The 13,987-nt window shown below is 42.2% G+C and overlaps 1 protein-coding gene across 1 annotated transcript in view; it reads left to right on the plus strand.

The window, feature by feature from the left end:
- LOC120910441 (heparan-alpha-glucosaminide N-acetyltransferase-like) overlaps nucleotides 1-13,987 on the plus strand; it is a 468,708-nt gene that overhangs the window by 270,977 nt on the left and 183,744 nt on the right. The gene's annotated exons all lie outside the window — the stretch shown is intronic.

The following is a 13,987-nucleotide window of genomic DNA, read 5'->3' on the forward strand; positions in this document are numbered from 1 at the left end:
CTTTGAAGCCCAACGGGGCAGAGGGACTCCCTATAAGGGAGTGAGAGGATCTAGCCCGCTCAACCAGCCCCGTTAGTCCTTTGCCTCTCTTTTTAGAGACTGCGTGGTCAAAGTGCGTGCATGTTAACCCAATTTCGAGTGTGTGTAAGTGTGGTGGTTTTGTGGGAGGGGGTGGGCTTACTAAGCGCAGGCTTACCTTGCATAGCACACCCACCGGGACCTGGGCTGAGACCACCAAACTCAATTCACATGTAGCCGAGACCGGGATCCGAACCCCTAGCTGCAGAGGTGAATGGCTTGTCATCGCAGTGCCAATCGCGTTGAGCCACCGCAGCTCCCTGGTTCGAATACATTTAACCACTTGCAGACCGCCTAACGACGATATACGTCGGCAGAATGGCACGGCTGCGCAAAGCAACGTACCTGTACGTTGCTTTGAAATTCGATGTCTGCCGGGTGCCCACGACCATGTTACGGATCTGCAGAACAGGGATATGACTATATTAAACAAGGCATTTCCCTGTTCTGCCTAGTGACAGGACAGTGATCTACTTCTCCCTGTCATCAGGAACAGGGATAACTGTCATGTCACTGGTAGCCCAGACCCCCCCCCCCCACACACAGTTAGAATCACTCCCAAAATAGTGTCAAAAGTGTCTGATTTGTCTGCCATAATGTCGCAGATCGCCGCCATTACTATTAAAAAAAAAAATAATAAAAATGCCATAAAACTATCCCCTATTTTGTACAGGCATACCCTACTTTTAAGTACGCAATGGGGTTTATTTACTAAAGCTGGAAAGCGCAAAATAAGGCTCACTTCTGCATAGAAACCAATGAGCTTCTAACCCCAGCTTGTTCAATTAAGGTTTGGTAATAAAACCTGGAAGCTCATTGGTTTCTATGCAGAAGTGAGCCTGGGGTAGTGGGGTATGCCTGTAGACGCTATAACTTTTGCACAAACCAATAAATATACGCTTATTGCGATTTTTTTTTACCAAAAATATGTAGAAGAATACATATCGCCCTAAAGTGAGGAAAACTTTTTTTTTAATATATTTTTTGGGGATATTTATTATAGCAAAAAGTAAAAAATATTGCTTTTTTTTCAAAATTGTCGCTCTTTTTTTGTTTATAGCGCAAAATATTAAAACCGCAGAGGTGATTAAATACCACCAAAAAAAGCTCCATTTGTGGGAAAAAAGGACATCAATTTTGATGTTAAATTGTCAGTTAAAGTGGGGCTGAAGTGGTTAAAATACCTGCGCTGTGAGTAAAATGTAATTCTGGCCTTTGGTGTTGACAATATAATATTCTAATGGCTCGTACACACGACCATTTTTCTCGGCAGGAAAAAAAACAACGTTTTTCCCGACGTGATTGCTCTCCAGCCTGACTTGCATACACATGTTCATGCAAAAAAAGTCTGACCAAAGCGCGGTGACGTGCAAAACGTACGACGGGACTATAAAGGGGAAATTCCTTTCAAATGTCACCACCCTTTGGGCTGCTTTTGGGCTGCATACTTGATTCTGAGCATGACGGGAAACACGACGAGAAAAAAGAGAGTTGGTTTCAATTTTTTTGCGGGCAGTTTTTTCGTCGAGAAAACTGCTAGGGAGCATACACACGGACAGTTTTCACGACCAATATAAAAAATGGCAGATTTCTCGTTGTGAAAAACGGTTGTGTGTACGAGGCATTACAGTATAAGGATGTTCCCATGCCTAGAACCCCTAAATGTAAAATGGCATCAGTAGAAATAAGACAGACTCTAATGCTGGTTTATGGAAAATGGTCCTAGAATCAGTAGGTCTGCCATCTTTTTATGTCAATACAAATGGAATAACTTCCTATGACAATATCAAAGGTTAGAGTCCTGCACACCATATGCTGAAGAGCAATATAAACTAGCACAGCTTTATAGACAGAGAGCGCGGTTCCTAAGGTGACAATATAGACAAAGAACAATTGGAATAATCATCAGGATGCACATCATATAGCAACAAGAGGACTTTAATATACTGTATACAAAACTACAAACAGGTGAAATGTCTACATTGATAGTATATACGCAATGTGGGATAAAAATAGTGATAATAATTTCCTTCTTTTGTAATTTATGGTACATTGATTCATTTATTGTTTGTGTTATGTTAATATTTCCTTCCTGCAACTGCCAACAATAAATTTATTTTTAAAGTGCACCCCCTGAGAACAGATGGAATATGGAAATCATTGGATTCTGCTACCAGGTTACTTGCCCCTTTAGCAATGTCTTTATTTGTTCAGCTGTAGGGCAGTTTTAGTACTTTAGTACTAGTGAACAAGGCCTTTGTGGCTGAAACATGTCTACCTCTGCTGTATTTTTATCCTTATGGAGTTACAATAAATTCAGACTGATTTAAAGAGCATGTATGGAGTTGCGGATTGTTCTTTATTCATTTATCACTTTGGCAGCTGCACCCGACAGCTCGGGAGAAGTTTCACTAATCAGGGGTAGTAGCACCTTTCGTTGTTGTTTATGGACTGTTTTAGTTCTTCGCCTTGTTGTTACGTTTCCATCCTCCACATTTTTTTCCCATTGGGGAAATACCACTCTTGTTCTGAGTCCAACAACACAAATAAAACTGCTTCAATTCCATACCTGGCAATGAAAACCCATCATAGGATCTAAACCTTCAACATTCTTTTAGTTCATGTTGCTGTCTACAACCCCCCCCCCCCCCCCACCTTGGAGAGATTAGTGAGACATTTATAAAAAAACTCTATTCTTACAAACCAAAAATGTTTTAGCCGTTTCCCATTTAAATCTGGCTACACACGATACAATTTTCTTTCGATTTTTTCCCTTTAGATTTACTTAAACCATATAATATGAGGTCAAACCTAAACATTTTGAATTTGTATGCAATCAGGCAGGCCCTTGCACTACATAGTTGAAGGTAAATCTAAAGGAAACTGAACAATAAAAATTGTGGCTATTTTTTTATGCAAATAAAATAATGCTTTCCTGGCTGCTTTACATATGAAATAACATCTGTATTCATAATTATATTGAATACGTTAAAATAATATTTTTAACCACTTACGGACTGCCCTCCGTCATTATATGTCGCTACTTAGAAGAGGAATACCATTGTTATGGCAGCAGATAGCTACAAAAACCCTGGTACCTTCTTCAAGAGCAGGCGGTCCTCTTTCAGATAAAAGTGGTCTCTGCGGCGGATACCCTGTGAGATCACTTTTATCCGCAGTGGGAGAGGGCCCCCCTCCGGCCACTCTCCAGTGCCCTCCGCCGCTTACTGGAGCCATCGGCAGCGGCGGAGGTGATCGCACCCTCTTGCCAGCTGGGTATGGAGACGAGTGGGGAAGATGGCCCCCACCTGTCTCCATACCACTGCAGGGCGGAAGAGACGTCACAACTTCACTTCCAAAAACATGGAATATCCAGGCTCAAACTTACCGACCAATCAGCAACCAACCAAATTCACCTGTCTTAACAGTGGGCGCTAAAAACAGAGGTTTAGTTCAATGCATTTGCAAATGCATGTGTAAGCTGCAGGCCCCGTCAAGGCTCTCTGTATACTGCAGTCCTAACTATAACATTGCATTTTAAGTCTCCTCAGTAGGAGCACATGACTTCACTTCCACCCAATGCTTTTAAAGGGCCATTTTTTTTCATACATTTTTTATTTTATTTTTATTGCATTTTAGTCTAAATATGAGATCTGAGGTCTTTTTGACCCCAGGTCTCATATTTAAGAGGACCTGTCATGTTTTTTTCTATTACAAGGGATGTTTACATTCCTTGTAATAGGAATAAAAGTGAACAATTTTTTTTTTTAAAACAGTGTCAAAATAAAAAGATAAAGTAAAATAAATAAGAAAAAAATTCGTTTTTTTAAAAAGAGCTCCGTTCCGACGAGCTTGCATGCAGAAGTGAACGCATACATGAGCAGCGTCCGCATATGAAAACAGTGTTCAAACCACACATGTGAGGTATCACCGCAATTGGTAGAGCGAGAGTGATAATTCTAGCCCTAGGCCTCCTCTGTAACTTAAGGCATGCAACCTGTAGATTTTTTAAACGTCGCCTATGGAGATTTTTAAGGGTTAAAGTTTGTCGCCATTCCACGAGCGGTTGCAACTTTGAAACGTGACATGTTGGGTATCAATTTACTTGGCGTAACATTCACAATATAAAAAAAAAATTGGGCTGACTTTGCTGTTGTCTTATTTTTTAATTCATAAAAAGTGCGCTTGTAAGACCGCTGCACAAATACGGTGTGACAAAAAGTATTGCAACAACCACCATTTAATTCTCTAGGGTGTTAGAAAAAAATATATAATGTTTGGGGGTTCTAAGTATTTTTCTAGCAAAAAAAAAAAAACAGTTTTTAACTTGTAAACACCACATCTCATAAAGAGGATTTGTCCTTAAGTGGTTAAAGGCGTTGTTCTTCACTATCAGGTGATCAGTAATGACAAATGACTGCCACTTCTGTTTTTGTCATGACAAGCTCTGACTGTGACATTCCCTTCACCTGGAGAGATGTTTAAAAGCTGCAGTTGAATGTAAATGAGAGTGATAAGACAAACAAAGCAGCATAGAAATAAGAAATAGCGTGCAGTGTCCAGGAAAAACTGACTTCGCACTTTCCACAAATCCTTTGTCAGAGTGTGCAGGTGCAAACCGTGTTTTATTAGCACAGTTATATTATCTTGGCTGTAAGTATAACAGCTACAGCACATATATGCTCCAAGGTAACCTGTTATGGCAGGCCCAGTCTACATGTCAACAAGTGAGATTAACTCCCCTCCTCATACTGTACTGTGATACCAGATGCTGGGCCGCATGAGCAGGAAAGGCACATATTAGATACGTTATACAATATTTTATCCTGTACTTCCACATTGGAACAAACCCCAGAAATAAGACTGTTTAAATAATGTTAATGATTTTATAAAATAACATTCAGTTTAATTTGGTTCAGAATGGTCGGCAGTACAATGTACATAGAGCAATGCATTGACCATATACTGTAAATGTTAACATAACATTACTAAAGCCTACCTGTGGGAAAATGAAAGGTCCTTCCTTGAAGACTGCTTATTTCTGTTATCCAAACATCGGACAGTGGTCATGGGTCTTTAACGAGATACAAATTATGTAAAATTATCATTTATTGCATTTCAAATATAGTTCATATATAAACATATATACAGGCATACCCCACTTTTAAGTACACAATGGGGTTTATTTACTTAAGCTGGAAAGCACAAAATCAGGCTCACTTCTGCACAGAAACCAATGAGCTTCCAGGTTTTATTACCAAAGCTTAATTGAAAAAGCTGAAGTTAGAAGCTCATTGGTTTCTATGCAGAAGTGAGCCTGATTTTGTGCTTTCCAGCGATAGTAAATAAATCCCATTGTGTGCTTAAAAGTGGAGTATGCCTAGTATATAAAGAGCTGACATAGAGACATTCATATACTGTAGTACATCAATTCATATTGTAATACTATAGATAATATTGCATAAAAAGGTACATAATAAATCTCTGAATATAGTAAATATATTTCGGAACCAGCTATTGAGAGTCTATTCTATTTTCATAGCTCTTGCTGTGAAGAAGCCTTTTCATATTTGGAGATAACATTAATAAATTCAGTTCCTCTAATCTTTTCTCATAGCTGAGCTCCTCCATGCCCCTTATCAGTTTGGTTGCCCTTCTCTGCACTTTCTCCAGTTCCCCGATTTCCTTTTTTTGAAGTGGTGCCCAAAACTGAACTGCATATTCCAGATGAGGTCTTACTAATGATTTGTACAGGGGCAACATTATATCTCTCTCTCTGTTCAGTCCATGCCTCTCTTAATACAAGAAAAGATTGTGCTCGCATTGGAAACTGCAGCTTGGCATTGCATGTCATTATTAAGCTTATGATCTACCAGAACCCTCAGATCCTTCTCCATCATTGACTCCCCCAGCTGTTCTCCTCCTAGTATGTAAGATGCGTGCATGTTTCTAGCCCCCAAGTGCATAACTTTACATTTATCAACATTAAACCTAAATTGCCACACAGTTGCCCAATTAAACAAAACCCAGCACATTCTGAAAGTGAATAGCCTTGATTTACTTGTAGAGCTTGTAGGGGTGGTTCAGCGTGGTGCTGAGGCAAAAATTCAAACAGGCAGGTGCAATAGAAGACTTGTATTGAAGATTCCAGCCAGATTGATAGTGTCTGTTGAGAGGGACCGAATGTGGCCTGGCCGTCTAGTGCCTAATCTGGACACTAAGCCTTATCGGGACACTAGTGCTTATTCGGGACACTACGCTTTCCCTCCTCGTCATGAACTTTTCCTTAACACTTGTGCTGTCCCTAACAGATGGGGTACCTTTCCCTACTCTGCCCACTCACAAAATGCGCACCAAGCCAGTGCCTTAAATAGGCTATGCCTGACCCAAGATGGTTCAAGGAATCCCACGGGTTTCCCCAGTGACCAAGGAAACCATAGAGGAACTGTGTTCCTCTCGACTTCCTCTCAATCTGTAGTTTATAAAGTAAACTGCACCTGCCTGCCTCCTCAGCATCACAACAGCATGAAAGCACAGTAACACAGATAACACAACCGATTATGGTCAAGCAGAGCAATAAACAATTTTGAACAACATAGTCCGAATATCTTTCATGGAGTTGCCCCATGGTTAGATGGCAAAGGGCACATGTTCTCCTAACTTTCAGCTGAGTCACTTGACAAAGGTTCCTCTTCGGATATTGACTCAGAGGCTGCAGATGGCAAGGGGTCACTGTCAGGGCACAGACCTTTTACGGTCTCATTCCCTAGTTGGTCCTGGGTGGAATCGAACCCAGGATCTCTGCATTGAAGGTCCAGCTCTTTTGTCTCTGAGCCACTGCTCAGTTCAATTCTGTGTGCTGTCCATTGGAGCCTGGTTCTGAAACCTGTACTTCTGTGGACCAATCAGTGGCCAGTGCGGCCTATTTAAGCCAGCCCCTTCCCCTTTGCTAATTGCTGGTTCGTTGTCAGCTTTACCCTGTGAGAGAACCTTGGAAACCTGTATACCCAGACCTGCTTGACCCGGATTGGACCTTGACGATTCTCTGCCATCTCCTACACTTGACCCCTGCCTGCTTATCGGATTTGCTGTTGTCTCCTGCCCCTTGACCTTGGCTTGCTCTCACGGACTTCCTCTGATCTCTCCAACTCCTGACCCACGGCCTGTGACCCGGATTTGCCTTTGTTTCCTGTTGATCCCTTCTGGACTTACCTGCCTGTTCCTGCCTGATCAACGACTGTCTCCAGTCCTCTGCACCTGCCCTGTTTTCGTCAGCTGCACCAAGTCTGCCTACCAGTTCCCGGCACAGGTGCCTCCTTGTGCCGTCCCTCCTCTGTTCTAACTCCAGGGAGTGGTCTGCACAGGGTCGCAAAGGTGAGCCGCTCTCAGCATCTCGGCCTCGGTAAGTAACGTTCCTGACAGTCACCCATGTCCTCCACTTGCCACTCACCTCGGCCCAAGCATACATCTTCAGACATGTCAGTACAGTGCGTTGTGCTGGATGGGGTTGCTGGGTCTTCTGTACTCCCAGCACCAGGGGTGGCAGTCTAGGAGTCAGTGAAAGCTGGAGGTTTGAGTACAAGGGGAGGCAAGAACCAGTCAGTTGGCGCTTCATACACGGGGGAAGGTCCACTGCATTAAATGCCTCTCAGCCATTGGTCTCAGCATGTTTCGATGCAGTCTCTTTTTCACAGGGTCAAGTCCTCTCCTAGACCAGGTCATAGTCTGGGGTGGGTTGGAAAGGCTGCCCCACCACACAGTACTGGGTGTGTTCCCACTCCAGCTTGCTTCTTTTGGTTTGCTTGATGCTCTTTACCAACACCTGGTCCAGATGTTTCACGTGCTCCTCAAAAGTCTTGGAGAAGATGAGAATGTCATCAAGGTAAACAAGCAAAGTCTCTTGTTATTGAAAGCCCCAAGACATTTCTCCATTAGGTGTTTGAAGGTGCTGGTATCTTTTCTGACGCCAAAAGGACATACGATTGAACTTAAACAGTCCCAAGGGTCTAATAAAGGCAGTCTTATTCCCACTTGATCCATTACTGCGACTTGCCAATAGCCACTGGCCAGGTCCAGGGTAGAGAAGACCTTGGCTGGTTCAAGAGCCATTAGGGATTCCTCCATCCAAGGAAGAGGTTAAGCGTCCTTTGAGTGCAGTACAACAGGAGAGGCCCATGGACTGGGGCTTTCCTGGATCACCCCACCTTGTTGCCTTTTGCGTAGTAACTGCCAACACCAATAAGTGCTCTTTTAATAGCTGATGAAGCAGTCTCTGTTGCGGTAAGTCTTTAAAGGTAAGGTCCAGCTGTTCTAAGAGGGGCTTTTATCTGTTTTGTCCCAAGAAATCATGGCTGCCTTCAAGGGGGCACATAATGCCTCAACCCCTGGTTGGACCTCGGAGATGCACTGAGGAAGTACAGCGTATATGTTTGAACTATAAACAGAAAAGCCACCCTTGCCTAGTTAGACAATGCTTATAGTAAATTGCAGCTGGTGTCTAATATTTCCAGCAAGGAATTTTTCAATATGCAACTATCCTTTGCTTGCTATAACATGTGAAAAATCAAATTTGTGTCTTAACAAATCACAAATAACATACTAGTGAAATATGACTCTAAACACATGTACTTCACATACGGGCCAAACTATTAACGTGACATAGTGCAAAAAAAGTTTTTTTTTCAAACTGTGCAGTCTTGAGTGCTGTTTGGTGCCTAATTCCCAGGGTATACCCTCTAGTGAATGTTCCACCTCATGCTGAATTTACACACCACAATCACCAGATGTCGATGACCCCCTAACTTTACAGCAAAGGAAGTCATATGGGCTTGTAGGTCCTTAAGGGAGACCTGTACCAGTTTTCCAAATGGTTCCTTATGGTTGAAGATCCTTACTCCTCCTTGAGGTACTCCCGATAATATTCCCAAGGTTGGGCTTCCAACAAGTCACTGTTGAAGAATTATTATTGTTGGCCAAGTATGCATTTGGGCCAGTTTGCACAATTTTGACTCAAATTAAGTCAATTTATTTAACTATCCCTCTCCGAGGCTTTTATTGATTCACCTCGCTCATCTACTCAACCACTTCTATTGAGATGTACCCACCTTGATCCTCGTCCCGCGTTGGGCAGCATCTGTTGGCGCGCCACTACTGCTCCCGGCAATGGTCTCCTCTGAGTAATTCGCAGCCTTCAGTTCCACGCCATCACTGCACAGACACCCTGTAAGTAGCATGCCCTAGGGGGATTTTTCATATCCACCCAATTATTGTCATTTATCAATATTACCCTAAAAAAAAACTTTTTTAGGAATGAATATAATTATTGTTTTTCACTATGGAGCCAGTCCACGTGCCCGACTCCTGAAGACGCGTCAAGCTAAAGATGCCGTGCACTTCGTTATACTTAGTCTGACTACGTTATGTTCATTACCCCAGATAATAGGCTCCATGGGTGTCCGTGTCAATCCCCCTTGGGATGTTTTAATTAGTATCTACCATAGGGATCCATGAGGCCTTATTATTGTGTGTGTGTGTGTGTGTGTGTGTGTGTGTATGTGTGATCCATTGGACCCTGTATTGCCTTATTGTATAACCTTGTATATCTTTAATGATGGGAATTAAGAGAGGCCCCAGACCATATTATTTATATTGTATTTTTATATTTTTAATCATGTATACAGTATTGTTCGATTTTGTGTTATGAGATGAATTGAATCAGGTTTTTGTATTATTACCATAATATACCCTGGCTATGAATTATTAAAAATGAATTTTATTAAATTTACTTTGTACCCACTAGTTTCATTTAAAGTTACGATTTCCCTCCTTCCTCTCCCCCCTCCTTTTCCCCTTGCATTTTGTTATTTATCCAGACAATAAAATAGTTCAAAAGTAGTATGTCCCAGAGCTCTTTATCCTAAAGATGTAATAAAATGTAAATAAAACAGCAATATATATTTATTCCTATAGGATGTCTGCAAGCTTAATCTCCTAAACAGATGAATCCTGTCAGCATAGGAGAGATACAATCTGGTGTGCTATGCATGAGGGCGAGTATAAAGACAGAGGCCCAGATTTACGTAGGGCGGCATAACGTTGTGCGGGCGTAGCGTATCTTATTTACGCTATGCCGCCGCTACTTAGAGAGGCAAGTGCTGTATTCACAAAGTTACGGCGGTGTAGCGTAAATCGTCCGGCGTAAGCGCGCGTAATTCAAAGTAGGCAGGTCGTGGGCGTGTTGAATTTAAATTAAGTGTGACCCCATGTAGATGCATGGCCGAACGAATGGCGCATGCGCGTGCATGCTCAGTATCACGTCGTATTTACGCCCAAAGATACGCCGGCTCAATGCCTGTGACGTGAACGTAACCTACGCACAGCCCCATTCACGTACGACTTACGTAAACGACGTAAAAAGATACGCTTGTTCCGACGTCCATACCTTGCATGGACTGCGCCACCTAGAGACCAGCTTTATCTTTATGCCGTCGGAAGTCTGAGAATCTGGGCCAGAGTTTTCTGTGGAAGTGTTTTCTGTGATATCTTACTTATCTCTGCTTTGCAGGGGAACCTCAAAGCCCACCTTTATCTTAGATGTTAGCTAGAGCTAGAGTTATAACCTCTGTCAGTGTCCCCTTTATTTTCCTTTGCCTCTTATCCTGATGGTACCTATAGCATAGTTAGACAGCAATAAAACCTTTTTATAAAACCTTTTTAATAAAAACTGTTTTTCTAAAGCTGTCTATAGATGGATTGAAATTTGACCAGTTAAGCAGGAATCGGCTGAATATCAACCCAGCTATGGCCGTTTCTGCTCAACAATAGTGTTGAGCAGAATATGCCATATTCGATTTCGCGATATATCTCGAATATATATTCGAATATTCGAGATATATTCGCTAAATTCGAATATTCGTGATATTTTATCGAAATTAATTGAATGCGATTTTTCGCTATTGCGAATGCGAAAATAATTGCGATTTTTTAATAACTGCGGTAGGAGCGCTCTGATTGGCTTAGAATATTCGTGATATTTTATCGAAATATCGCAACATGCGAATGCGATATTTATTGCGCAATTTCGAGATATGCTGGAGGAGCGCTCTGATTGGCTCAGAATATTCGTGATATTTTATCGAAATATCGCAACATGCGAATGCGATATTTATTGCGCAATTTCGAGATATGCTGGAGGAGCGCTCTGATTGGCTCAGAATATTCGTGATATTTTATCGAAATATCGCAACATGCGATTGCGATATTTATTGCGCAATTTCGAGATATGCTGGAGGAGCGCTCTGATTGGCTCAGAATATTCCTGATATTTTATCGAAATATCGCAACATGCGAATGCGATATTTATTGCGCAATTTCGAGATATGCTGGAGGAGCGCTCTGATTGGCTCAGAATATTCCTGATATTTTATCGAAATATCGCAACATGCGAATGCGAAATTTATTGCAGATATTTCGAAAACTGCTGTAGCAGCACTCTGAAATCGAATATGTATGATATTTTAACCAAAATACATATTGCGATTGCGATTTTTCGATCGCGCATGCGCAATTGCGCGAACAACACGCGACCATTTCCTGGAGCCTTGCCAGTTTCCCAATATTACAGCAACATGGTGGGAAGCAATTTCTCAAAGTCTGAGGAAAAGTTGCTGATTTGTGTAAGTATTTTGACCACTGTTATTTCATCATCTTCAACTGCATTTAAGTCTAGTTTAAAAGTTAGTATATATGATCAGATATTAGTATTTAACCAAAAATGTGTCTCCTGCTTTTACAAAACTACAAGTCCCAGCATGCCTGGACAGCTGCAGACACCCTGGTTGGCAAATGTGTATTTAGGCACTTTTCCTTGTTATTTAGCATAATGAATTTAAAATTTTTTTGGACATAGGACGTATGCGAACGTCCTGACTTCAGTGTCCTCAAGGCCCAAGGACGTTCGAATACATATTGCCCTTTAGATGTTGCAGAACTACAACTTCCAGCATGCCTGGGAATGCTGGCACTTCTAGTATTGTAAGTTCTGCAGGCCCACATTTTTCAGGCCTTTATGCACGGGTCTCTAAACTGTGGCACCCTAGATGCAGCAAAAGTAAAATTCTTAGCATGCACTGACAGACCGTGGCTGATGGGAGTAGTAGTTTTGCAACAGCTGGAGGTGGACTGGTCTTGAAACCCAGAGTTAGGTAACAAACCCGTAGTGTTTTGCAACCATTCTGCCTCCAGCTGGTTATTTTCTGTTGAAAAGCCTGTGGCGTGCAAAACACAACCCAAAAACTCCACCCGGTGCAAGGAAAAATTTGCACACACCTAAAGAGTGACATCACAAAAAACTGCGACGGTTGCATACGTCAGTGGTCCTCCGAAAAGGTCCCGTCTCTGACCCCCCGGGGCGTTAGGCTCCTAGGCTCCTGACAGGGAAAAGAGTTACTGTGGTCCATACAGCCGAAGCCATATGGACCCATCTCGGTCCAAGCAGCGCAATCAACACGCGAACAACACGCGACCATTTCCTGGAGCCTTGCCAGTTTCCAACTTATGATCGCAGCGCAATCACACAGCAACATGGTTGGAAGCAATTTCACTAAGTCTGAGGAAAAGTTGCTGATTTGTGTAAGTATTTTGACCACTGTTATTTCATCATCTTCTACTGCATTTAAGTCTAGTTTAAAAGTTAGTATATATGATCAGATATTAGTATTTAACCAAAAATGTGTCTCCTGCTTTTACAAAACTACAAGTCCCAGCCCAGCCCAGCATTTTAGTCTAGTTTAAAAGTTAGTATATATGATCATATATTAGTATTTCACAAAAAATGTGTCTCCTGCTTTTACAAAACTACAAGTCCCAGCATGCCTGGACAGCTGCAGACACCCTGGTTGGCAAATGTGTATTTAGGCACTTTTCCTTGTTATTTAGCATAATGAATTTAAAAATTTTTTGGACATAGGACGTATGCGAACGTCCTGACTTCAGTGTCCTCAAGGCCCAAGGACGTTCGAATACATATTGCCCTTTAGATGTTGCAGAACTACAACTTCCAGCATGCCTGGGAATGCTGGCACTTCTAGTATTGTAAGTTCTGCAGGCCCCCATTTTTCAGGCCTTTATGCACGGGTCTCTAAACTGTGGCACCCTAAATGCAGCAAAAGTAAAATTCTTAGCATGCACTGACAGACCGTGGCTGATGGGAGTAGTAGTTTTGCAACAGCTGGAGGTGGACTGGTCTTGAAACCCAGAGTAAAGTAACAAACACGTAGTGTTTTGCAACCATTCTGCCTCCAGCTGTATTTTTCCTGTTGAAAAGCCTGTGGCGTGCAAAACACAACCCAAAAACTCCACCCGGATGCAGTGAAAAATGTGCACACACCTAAAGAGTGACATCACAAAAAACTGCGACTGGTACATACGTCAGTGGTCCTCCGAAAAAGGTCCCGTCTCTGACCCCCCGGGGCGTTAGGCTCCTGACAGGGAAAAGAGTTAGCAACGCATATCTCCCCTATACGTGTATCCTGTGTTGTTAATAATATATTCATAATTATGCAAATGATAATGGCTGCTATATTTATGCAAAAAAGGTGGCGACCGAAATGGCAGGATATAAAATCTTTCATGTTACCCCTGTCATTGATTAATAAGGCGAGAATGCTTCCAATTGTTGAATAGCATACATTTACGTCATATATCCATAAGGCTGTCAACAGAAGTATTACAATATACTTTGTTCTTCATCTTGCAGAAGTTCCTGGAAACAGGATATGATGACCTGCGGCGGCAGCCACAGAAAAGGGCTGTGGTCAGCGCCCTAATCGCTGACTTTGGCGGCCAACATGACCACAAGGCCATTGTTAAGAAGTGGTCTGACCTCAAGAGGCGCCAAATGGGTAATGTC

This window comes from Rana temporaria, chromosome 8, assembly GCF_905171775.1.
Source record: "Rana temporaria chromosome 8, aRanTem1.1, whole genome shotgun sequence".
In the NCBI taxonomy this organism is placed as follows: domain Eukaryota; kingdom Metazoa; phylum Chordata; class Amphibia; order Anura; family Ranidae; genus Rana; species Rana temporaria.